The 10,214-nt window shown below is 41.0% G+C and overlaps 1 protein-coding gene across 1 annotated transcript in view; it reads right to left on the bottom strand.

Annotated features, from left to right (window-relative positions):
- CHRM2 (cholinergic receptor muscarinic 2) overlaps positions 1 to 4,967 on the bottom strand; it is a 210,917-nt gene extending 205,950 nt beyond the window's left edge. The window contains exons 1-2 of the mRNA XM_069087298.1: positions 4,651 to 4,967; positions 4,201 to 4,372 (exon numbers count right to left, since the gene is read on the bottom strand). The gene's annotated coding sequence lies outside the window, so the exon portion shown is untranslated. The remainder of the gene's footprint in view (positions 1 to 4,200; positions 4,373 to 4,650) is intronic.
- Between the last annotated feature and the right edge of the window lie 5,247 nt (positions 4,968 to 10,214).

Here is a 10,214-nt window from a genome sequence, read left to right as displayed (position 1 = left end):
AGAGAGAGAGAGAGAGAGAGAGAGAGAGAGAGAGAGAGAGACTTCTAAACCTCTTCTTCTGGAGCTGCAAGAAGGGAGAATGATTGCAGGGCTGCCTAAAATTGAATTGCCAGTCTTTCCTCTGCATTTTAGCCAGATGAATGCCAGACAATTCCTTTTCTTACTCTCCCTCATCCAGTCACAGCCACAGTAAACTATATGCCTAAGAGATCTACATTTTTCGCTTGACCATGGGTCACATTGAGCTTTTCTTCAGTCAAAAGCAGAGTACATGTTTAACTTACTCAAAGTGAAAATATGGAATGGAAAAAGTTAATTATTATTCTATTATTTTGCTATAAAAATTTTAAAGATATGATTTAATTAATGGTAATTTCAGGTCACTAATATACAGAGATTATATATATGATATGTGTGTGCATATGTGTATGTGTGTGTATATATAATATTATATGTCTATATATGTATATATATATATCACAGTGAGATGTTGTTGGGATAGGAATCTCCTGGTGATATGGTACTAGTGGACAATCCTCTGAATTGCAGCCAAAAGATGATATATTTTCAAGTTCCATAAAATATCTAACTAGTTTAAATGAAACTGAGTCGCCCAAAATCACTTCTCTGTTCCTCCAGTTCCAGATTTATTTTTGCTCCTTCAAAAAAGGGACACAAGTCTTTTTCCTTATAGGTTTTAAAGCTGTTTCCTATATGTCATCATCAGCCCAATAGCCATTACCATCAGCACCAACAATATTTTTTAATTTACTTATTAATAAAATAACTAGTAAGATTCTGCCAGGATGTCCATAAAACATCAGATGTAGCTTCTATCCCTTACCCCAGACATAGTACTCCAAACGAAACAACCTTTCCTCCTTACTTTCTTGCTTCCCTATCCCTCAGGTTGGTACAGACAGTTTGGGCTTTGGGAGAAGGAATGGGGCAAATAGCCCAAAGGGGTGTGTGTGTGTGTGTGTGTGTGTGATTTAACTGATCTATGGAGTTAGGTCACATCACTTTGGTGCTAGTTCAAGATAAAGAGCAGAGAAATGCTTCTGCATAGTTGCTGCTTTTTGCTGGGCCTTTATATTCCACAAGCATGCTAGCTCCACAGCCTGCTTTGCTTCCGGTTGGAAATTAATTACTCCACCCCCTCTGGCCCTACCACCACATCCTGTGGGCCTTCTTTAATCAGTTATTCCCTTAGTCTGTTTTTGGTCCCCTGGTGAAATCTTGAATTCAGCCTTAGGGGTGTGTGTAAGTGTTTGACTTAATCTAGGGGAAGGTGAGTTATCCTGCCATCACTAATTCCCTTCTGCAGCTCACCCAGTGTCTGGGGTCACTGTTGCATCCTCATATGTGATAGTCATTGGCTAATTCTATTTGTGGGTGCTGCAAACCTGTCTCTGACCATGCTAGGGGGTACATAGGTAACCAGAGGAGAAAGCAAGATTCCCCTTGGGTTTAAGGACAATCTTACCCACTTGCTTTTCCCAAGTAATACCAAAACAAGAGGAACAAGAACATACTGTATGTAGTTAGAACAGCTACATTAACGACAAAAGGGAGGCTTGGGATAAAACAGAGGTCTGCAGGCTTGCTTCTCCAATGGTCTTATTCACATCTGCCCTTACCTATTTCATCTGAATGATGACACTTTCTCTCTCTCTCTGTCTCTGTCTCTCTGTCTCTCTCTCTCTCTGTCTCTCTCTGTCTCTGTCTCTCTCTGTCTCTCTCTCTCTGTCTCTCTCTCTCTCTGTCTCTCTCTGTCTCTGTCTCTCTCTGTCTCTCTCTCTCCCTCTCCCTCTCCATCTTCTTCTCCCTCTCCTCCCTTTTCCTCTTCCTCTCCCTCTGTTCTGTCTCTGTCTCTATCTCTGTCTCTTTTCATCTGTCTGTCTCTGTCTCTTTCTCTCTCTGTGTGTGTCTCTGTCTCTGTTTCTATGTGTGTGTCTCTCTGTCTCTGTTTCTGTCTGTATGGTTCTCTCTGTGCGTGTGCATGTGTGTGTCTATGTCTTTGTCTCTGTCTCTCTGTGTCTGCATCTCTCTTTCTGTCTCTCTGTTTCTCTCAATGTGTGTCTCTGTCTCTTTGTTTCTATGTGAGTGTCCATCTTTGTTTCTCTGTCTCTGCCTCTTCCTCCCCTCCCATCTCTCTCTCTGTGTCTATGTGTCTGTCTCTCCCTACCCCGTCTCTCTCTCTGTCTTGCTCTGTCTCTCTCTCTTTCTCTCTGTCTCTCTCTCTCTTTCTCTGTTTCTCTGTCTCTGTCTCTGTCTGTCTCTGTCTCTCTGTTTCTCTGTCTATCTCTCTCTGTCTCTGTTTCTCTCTGTCTCTCTCTGTGTCTCTGTCTCTCTGTCTCTCTCTGTCTCTCTATCTCTCTGTCTCTCTCTGTGTCTCTGTCTCTCTGTCTGTCTCTCTGTCTCTCTCTGTCTCTGTCTCTCTGTCTCTGTCTCTGTCTCTCTCTCTGTCTCTCTCTGTCTCTCTGTCTCTGTCTCTCTGTCTCTGTCTCTCTCTGTCTCCCTCTCTGTCTCTCTCTGTCTCTCTGTCTCTCTGTGTCTCTCTGTCTCTCTGTCTCTGTCTCTCTCTCTCTCTCTCTCTCTCTCTCTCTCTCTCTCTCTCTCTCGCTCTCTCTCTCTCTCTCTCTCTCTCTCTCTCTCTCTCTCTCTCTCTCTCTCTCTCTCGCTCTCGCTCTCTCGCTCTCTCTCGCTCTCTCGCTCTCTCTCAATTATACGGGAAATTGCCTGCTTTGGGATGAGGAGTAGCAGGTGTCTGATAGCTTCCTGACAAGGCAGACGGAGTAGGACAGCGCTGGCTACGGCAATGGAGAAAGAGAGAGGGGGAGGTGATGAGCAGAAACCTGGAGCCGGGTGAAAGGGAGGTGCTGGCTGAGACTTGATCCCGCATTAGCCTGTAGCCCTGAAGGTCCCGCCATTGCAGGCAGCTGGAGTCTAGTCATCCTTTTCTACCTGCCCCATCTTGAGGGATCAAGAAACCCAATCAAAGGCGCAATTGCAAGAATCCACCGAGCCAGGATCCTTGTGGCACCTAGGCTCCTTACCTGTAAGCTACAAGTTATAGGTGACTGCCAGAATCTGGAGGATATCAACTAACTACCAGCAGCAGGCGTAATCATGGGCCCCACAGCTTCGACTTAGGGGACACCTGGAAGACTTCAGCCCCCCCAGTCCCAGAGTAGGCAGAGAGTGGCAAATTTAGGTGGGCGAGTCTGCCCTGAAATCTTGTGGGTACCCCTCGGAGCCCTGACGCTGCGGTTGATTAGGAGATCTGGGAGGGGCAGAGAAGGAAGCCTGAGCCTTTGGAGATAGAGCAAGAGTGGGGATATGTGTGTGTGTGTGTGTGTGTGTGTTTGTTGTGCGCGCGTGCTTTAGCGCTGCGGTCCCCTTTCTCTATCCTCCAGCATCCAGATCCTACCTCTCCTTTACTCGCCCCCAGCCCGATTTCACCACTACAGTTACCACTTGGCACAAGCCATCTGGAGCCTCCCTCTAAGCCTTAGCCCAGGCGCAAGATGGTCTCTCCCCCCCCCCCCCCCCCGACCCTTCCTGTATACCTCCCCCCCCAACTCCTAAGCAATGAGACAGACAGAGCCTCAGAAGTCAAAGGAAAAAGTGGGCGACCCCCTACCCATCTTGCTTCAGGATAGTGCCCAGGAACCCCTGTCATACCAGATCCACTCTGGTAAGAGGAGTCTGGAGCGGAGAGACCAGATGCCCACTTATCTTTTCAGGGATGAATCTCAGCCTGCGGGTGGTGGGCGAAGGACTGGAAGGAGTGTGTTTATGGGAGAATCGTCTGGGCGGGGGCTGCTCCCTTCCCTCCATCAAGTCCTCGTAAGAACCACTCCGGCTTAGGTCATACTCCTTTCCTTTGAGGGTCTGTGTTTGCCCTTTCCTTCTTCTCAGGGTACACACACGCACACATACACATGCACCTTCGTCAATCTTTGCCCCAAACCCACCCAACCTTGAACGCCAAAGTTTCTTTATGAGAATCCCCTGGGTGGAGAAAACACCAGCAACACACACACACAAACACACACACACACACACACACAGAGAGAGAGAGAGAGAGAGAGAGAGAGAGCAAATCCAACGGGAGTGCGCAAAAGGGACGCCCTCACTGCCCAAATCAAGGCCGGCCAGGCTAAGGCTTGAGGAAGAAAGCAGGGAGCCCCTTACCTGATCTCGGGTTAGCAGAAGTTGCATACACTCCCTAGTGCAGCCGATTTGCTTTTCGAAAGCCACGAGCAGCAGGGAGCAGCGGGCCACCAAATTGGAAGCCCGGGCATGTGGTCTCTCAGCAAAATGCTCAGAGTCCGGAGCCAGCCGCTTGCCGTCTCTCTCCCATGATCTTCCAAGAGAAGAGAGAAAGATTAGTTAGTACCGCGACAGCGGCAGGGGAGGGATGGGAGGTGGTAGAGGGAGGGGACCTGCAACTGTTCTAGAGAGCCTCAGACTAGAGGCTTCACGGTCCTGGCTTGAAGACAGAGTTGTTTCTCACGCGTCATATAGACACAGGGCACTCAGCAAAGCTTGAACCTACCCCCAATGTCCACTCAGTGCGCTGGCCCCCGCCCTCCGCACCAATTAACCTGAGATTCTGTAAAGAAAAAAAAAAGATTTTCAAACCTGGTTTTCACCGTTGAGATGGATCTGGAGGGGCAAACATAATAGAGAGAGGAGTACAAGAGATCTCGAAGGCGGGACGCATTTTCTTCCAGAGAAGATGGGAAAAAGAAGGCAGAGTTGACAGTTGAGGAGGAAACACTCCTTCGGTGTGTCCCTGGGTATTTCCTAGTAAGAAATGGCAAAATCCAAGATCTCACTCACTCGTAGGCTGTGTGTGTGTGTGTGTGTGTGTGTGTGTGTACACTAGGGTTCAGAAAACTGGTGAACCAAAAATGTGTATTGTGTATGTGTGTTCCATTAGCTGCAATGGGCAGGCAATTTCTGAAGAGAACGTTTACAATTTTCTTTCAATATGATAGGATTAGTTGCTACTGAAAGCTTTCCTCCAATGAGATCCTCTGTGCTCTCTGATTTGGTATTCCCAATGAGCAAAGATGACAGCCTTTTCTATCCCCCCTTTCCCTTTAGTTCCCTCCTCCATTGCAACCTCTCAACCCTCTCTGGATTAATTAGGATCACGAGTCTTTATGGACAATTTTCACATCAGAACCACAGTCCCCACACACCTCCTTTTTAAATTTTGATTGCTAGAAACTTGAAGCAACATATAAGGAAGGACACAGGGTTGCTTTGAGATGATTGCTGATGTTTGACTCCATGTATCAAGGTGGGGAAAACTTAAATGTCAGTATAGTTTACTTTTTAAATAGATTACTGTGCTAAAATATTCATGGGTAGTTTGTTTCTTTTGTTCAATGATGAATTCCAGCAAGAGGCTGATTTAAAAAAATAATATTTATTATATACATATATAATATTTCTCAACTAAAATTTCTGTTTCTCATTTCTCAACTAACAGTCATCAGGCTGTAAAAAAATATTTACTATGCAATAGGAAATGTGAAAAATGGTCTTGAATATAATAATATTTTGACCTGACTAGTACTGAGTTTTTTTTTTTAACTCTGGCCTGGATAGGCTTGGCTTAATATGTATATGTGTGTACATGTAGTATTATATATATAATGTATGTATATATGTAGTATTATATACATAATACACATGTGTGTATATATATGTACTGTGCTTATTTTCAACCATATGATACATTAATTTTCCCAGTACAGTGAAATTTTAATTCATGTATCAACCACTTGTATATTCAATTCAATTAGCACTTAGTGAGTAACTCATTTGCCACACCTATATGGTATGAGAGAGAGAGAGAGAGAGAGAGAGAGAGAGAGAGATGAGAGAACCAAAGTCCAACTACAGGGGAATGGTAAAATTAATATGGTATATTAATCTAATGAACTACTTCAGTGCCTTTGAGATCAAAAAGTTTGAAGTGTACAAAGAAATATGGAGAACTTTTAGTCAAAAACAACTGTGTAGAGGAAAAATAAAGCAGGATGAAAAGAACAAGAGTACACAATAATTACAATTACATTTGGAAGGGAGAATTGCAATAAATAGATAAAAGTTTGATAGGAGCTAAGAGAATGTGACTGAAAAGTGTTGTGGCACTTTATACATTGAAATTAAGATGAGTTAAGTAAGGCTCAGTGCTTTTGTTTTTAAATTCATGCTTAATGTTATTTCCCATAAAATATTTATTTTTTTTAAAATTATATGGTCTATGTCTTTCCTTCAAGGAGTTTGCAGTCGTACTGAAAAGACACGAGGTGCGCATACATATAACAATTACTAACTATGGTCAGTCAATTTCTCAACCCAAATTCAACTGTTGGCTTAATTCCATACAATTTCTTCCAGCATGAAACAAATCCTTCTAGGGGAATGTATTTGTACATCTTTTTAACTCCTCTTTCTCACCAGCAAGTACACAATACTGCAAGGCTAAAGGGTGCATCCAGTTCCTTTCAATTTGAAGCAAATGGTAGGGAGGTTATAAAAAGGAAATTCATGATGAAGGTGGATGCAAAATGTCATTTCAAACTCTCTCTACTTATAGTCTAGGTACTGGCACTATGATTTAATTAATAAATGTAGGTTCCCCAGAGGACATTCTCCTAAAATAGGTAGGCAACTTTTGTGCAATTCACAGTGTTAGGGAATAGCCTAGGTACTAAGAGAATAAATGGTTTGCCTGGGATCATAGAGCCAGGATGTGTCCAAGGGCAGGATGTTAGCCCCCAATTTTCAAGCCTCACACTAACCTCTGTTCTCTGCTGTTTCTCCACTTACAGCTAAGAACAGCATTTTCACATTCTTCCTTCTATCATGCTACCTTCACCCTCTAGTTCTGCACCCATCCCACCCACCTCCACATGCTATAAAATGAGAAATGAAGCTAACAGGACTCCTGGAAAATAACAGAAATGATGGATGGCCAAAAGGACTCTGTCAGGCTTGGAGCCTCCCAAACTCACGGAGCATGAAAACCCCTGAATTCAATCTCTAACTCTGAAATTCTCTCTTCCTCAGGTTCAAATCTGGGAGGTGAGTGTGCTCTATTCTTTTTTTTTTTCATCCTCTAAATTCTCCCTCCCCAGGATAGGAAAAAGGAAACCCATTTAGCTACACACACACACACACACACACACACACACACACATATTTTTTCCTAATTCAATATCATTTTAGCGAGGCAGAAAATGTTTTCAATACACGTGGAAAAGTAAAAAAAAATCAAGACAGAATTTATTTTTAAAAAAAATCATTAAAGTTCAAATGTGTATTTGCTGGGGAAATTAGAAGCATATTCAATTATTCTTTGCTGTTAGCTGCTGAAAAATTCCAGGTTAGGAACTTTCCTAGTGGGTCAGATCTATATTCTATCCAGCTCAGTGTTCTTTTGCCAACAGAAATTCCGAACAACATGCCATAAGAGGGCATGGTTGTCCTCCCTTAAAGATTAGCTGTATACTATCTTTCCTTGGCAGTTGTTTATGATTGTCATTGTAAGTTTTTCCATACCCCTTTTTGAAACATCCTTTTCTCCATATATTCCACCTCTTGATGGGTGGGTGGGGGGGGGAGTGGAACTCTATGAATCTCCCACCCTTTCTCTAAAATATTACTTCCTTTATTTGTCCTAATTTTTTTCTAGTCCAAGTTTCAAAGGGCATTTACTCATATTTCATCTTTGTGGTTTTGCCCAAGTTGCGCCCCCCAAACACACACACCTGGAATGTTTCTTCTCTAATTCCTGCCATAGAATGCCTAGCCTCCTTTAAAGCCAAGTTCCAACTGCTTCCTAGAACAAACTTTTCATGATTCCTGCCCCACTGTCCCTATCTATAATGCCGTTCCCACTCCCATATATTACATTGTATATATTATGTGTTTATTTTTTTGTGTTAAATTTTTCTCTACCCCCAAATATAACATAAGCTCCTTGAGAGTAGGGACATTTTTTTTGTCTATGTGTCCCTGGTACCTATCAGAGTGCCCAAAACATAATGGTTTTTTAATAACTGCTTGTTGAATGAATGTATCACAATGAATCATAACTTAGAATCTGGTGAATAAGCCTGGGTTTACCTTGTTTGCACCATTCTTACTTTTGTAAAATTCCATGTCACCTCTGAATTTCTGTCTTTTAAGACTGAAGTTTTTTCTTCAGACCTAATCTGAGAAACCTAGGCTGTACTCACTTGATCCCTTCCTCCATCTGTCTCATCATTTTACTGTGTCTTCTCTGGATGTATTTTTTTTTATTTCTATTATCTCATTTTTATGACTGGTGAACAGAACTATATACAACATTTCAGATGCAGATGTCCCATAGTTATGTTTAAGTATGGTATAAACACTTCAATTTATTTCTTGATTGAAATACATATTTTATTGGGTTTGCAAAGTATATTATTAACTATGGTACCACCTACCAATACAATGGACCAACATTCTTCATGCAGACTATGTCATGAGTTTCAAGTCCTCTTTTTCTGAATCATGAACAATGCCTTATACACTTTCATTTTATTCATGTAGTTTGGATTCTTAAGTCCCTAAATACATTGGTTTGTACTTATATAAATTCATCTGCCACTTTTCTCCCTAACCTCACGATTTAAAGTTGTTTTTATAGTCTATCTCCATCTGCTTAGCTCTTAATTACCTGCAAGATTTCATTATTATCCAGAGACATATATATTTACCATGTATCTTTTTCTAGACCATTTTAAATTTATTAAATAAGATGAGTCAGTTAAAATCATGGAAGGATACCAACAGTTGTATTTTGTCATTTAAAATAGGTTATCACATCCCAATTCTTTATTTCTTCTTTTGAAATTAATTCATTGTCCAAGTCTCTATTCCAACAACCAAAATCCTCTGTTAACTTAATTTAAAAAAAAAAAGTCTTTTGAAGAGTAGCAACTTGTTAAAGGTTTTGTAGAAGTCTTAGAGGCGATGGGGCATAGTAGAAAGAGCAGCTTAAGCCAAGACTTGTATTTAGAAAGGTTAAGGATCACAATCTTGCCTGATATATGTATAAATTGAGTAACCACAAAATATGCATTTTTGAAGATGAAATTGTACTATATGAATTACTTGGGATAAAGCAAAATAATTAAATATTTTAATATAAAATAGACATTATTACTTTTGTATTTTAAAATTAATATTCAATATTTTCTCCTTTTCCTATAGTCACTTGTTTTATATAATTTGGCATTGTGACCACATGATTTTAACATTAATTCTTCAATTCTTAAACATTATATAATACTTTTATAACATTAGAAATTAAGTGTACATGGAAAATACTTCACTTTTACAAGCCCAACCTTGATTATAACTTGTAGGTTATTGTTGTTGCTATTATGGTTGGCTTTTAAAAATGAGGCTGGTCTTTCTGTCTCATGCAGGCTAGAAGTGGAGTGACACAGAAATTTTGAGCTGATCTATTTCTGACCTAAACTGATTTGTCCGTCCTGAGGCAGCCCAATGTCCCCTCATCCTGGAAAGGTCACATAATGGTGTCAGATGGTGCAGACAGGGTTTTAGCCCTACTGTAGCACATGACACCCAAACTCAAGCAATTCACCAACTTCACCCTAACCATTAGCAGGGAGTTTAGGTTTATGCCACTGCATTCAGTCCCATAGAATTTCAATGAGTTTAAATCACCTGACTTAACCAGGGTCACACATACAGTAAATGTTTGAGGCCAGTTTTGAATTCAGGAAGATGAGTCTTTTTCACTCCAGGCCTGGCGCTTCCTCCACAGTGTCACCTAGCTGCCACATACTGCACTAAAATGGAATAAATACTAACCCATCCTCTTGTTAGGTGCCTTTGAAGAATATTGCTTTCTTTTCTTTATAACTAATTAGGTCATTTTCAGTAATAGCTTATTAGTTCTTAGTTTTTTTTCTTTTTTTTAGTCACTCTTTTATGACTGAATTTTAATGATCTTAATAATCTATGAGATTCTTGATATCCCAACAACAACAGCTGCTACAATACATCTAATAGTCTTTGAAGTGTGCTCTTTAAGAGGAAAATGTTTGTATGTTGCCTTGAAGTAAAATGCATTCTTAAAACCACAGGATTAAAAACACAACCAAAGACAACAATGAAATAAATGT

The sequence above is a fragment of the Petaurus breviceps genome, unplaced genomic scaffold (genome assembly GCF_028583685.1).
Source record: "Petaurus breviceps papuanus isolate PSGF00001 unplaced genomic scaffold, PetGlider_PUasm1.0 181, whole genome shotgun sequence".
NCBI lineage: Eukaryota > Metazoa > Chordata > Mammalia > Diprotodontia > Petauridae > Petaurus > Petaurus breviceps.
This window is presented reverse-complemented; position numbering and strand designations above follow the sequence as displayed.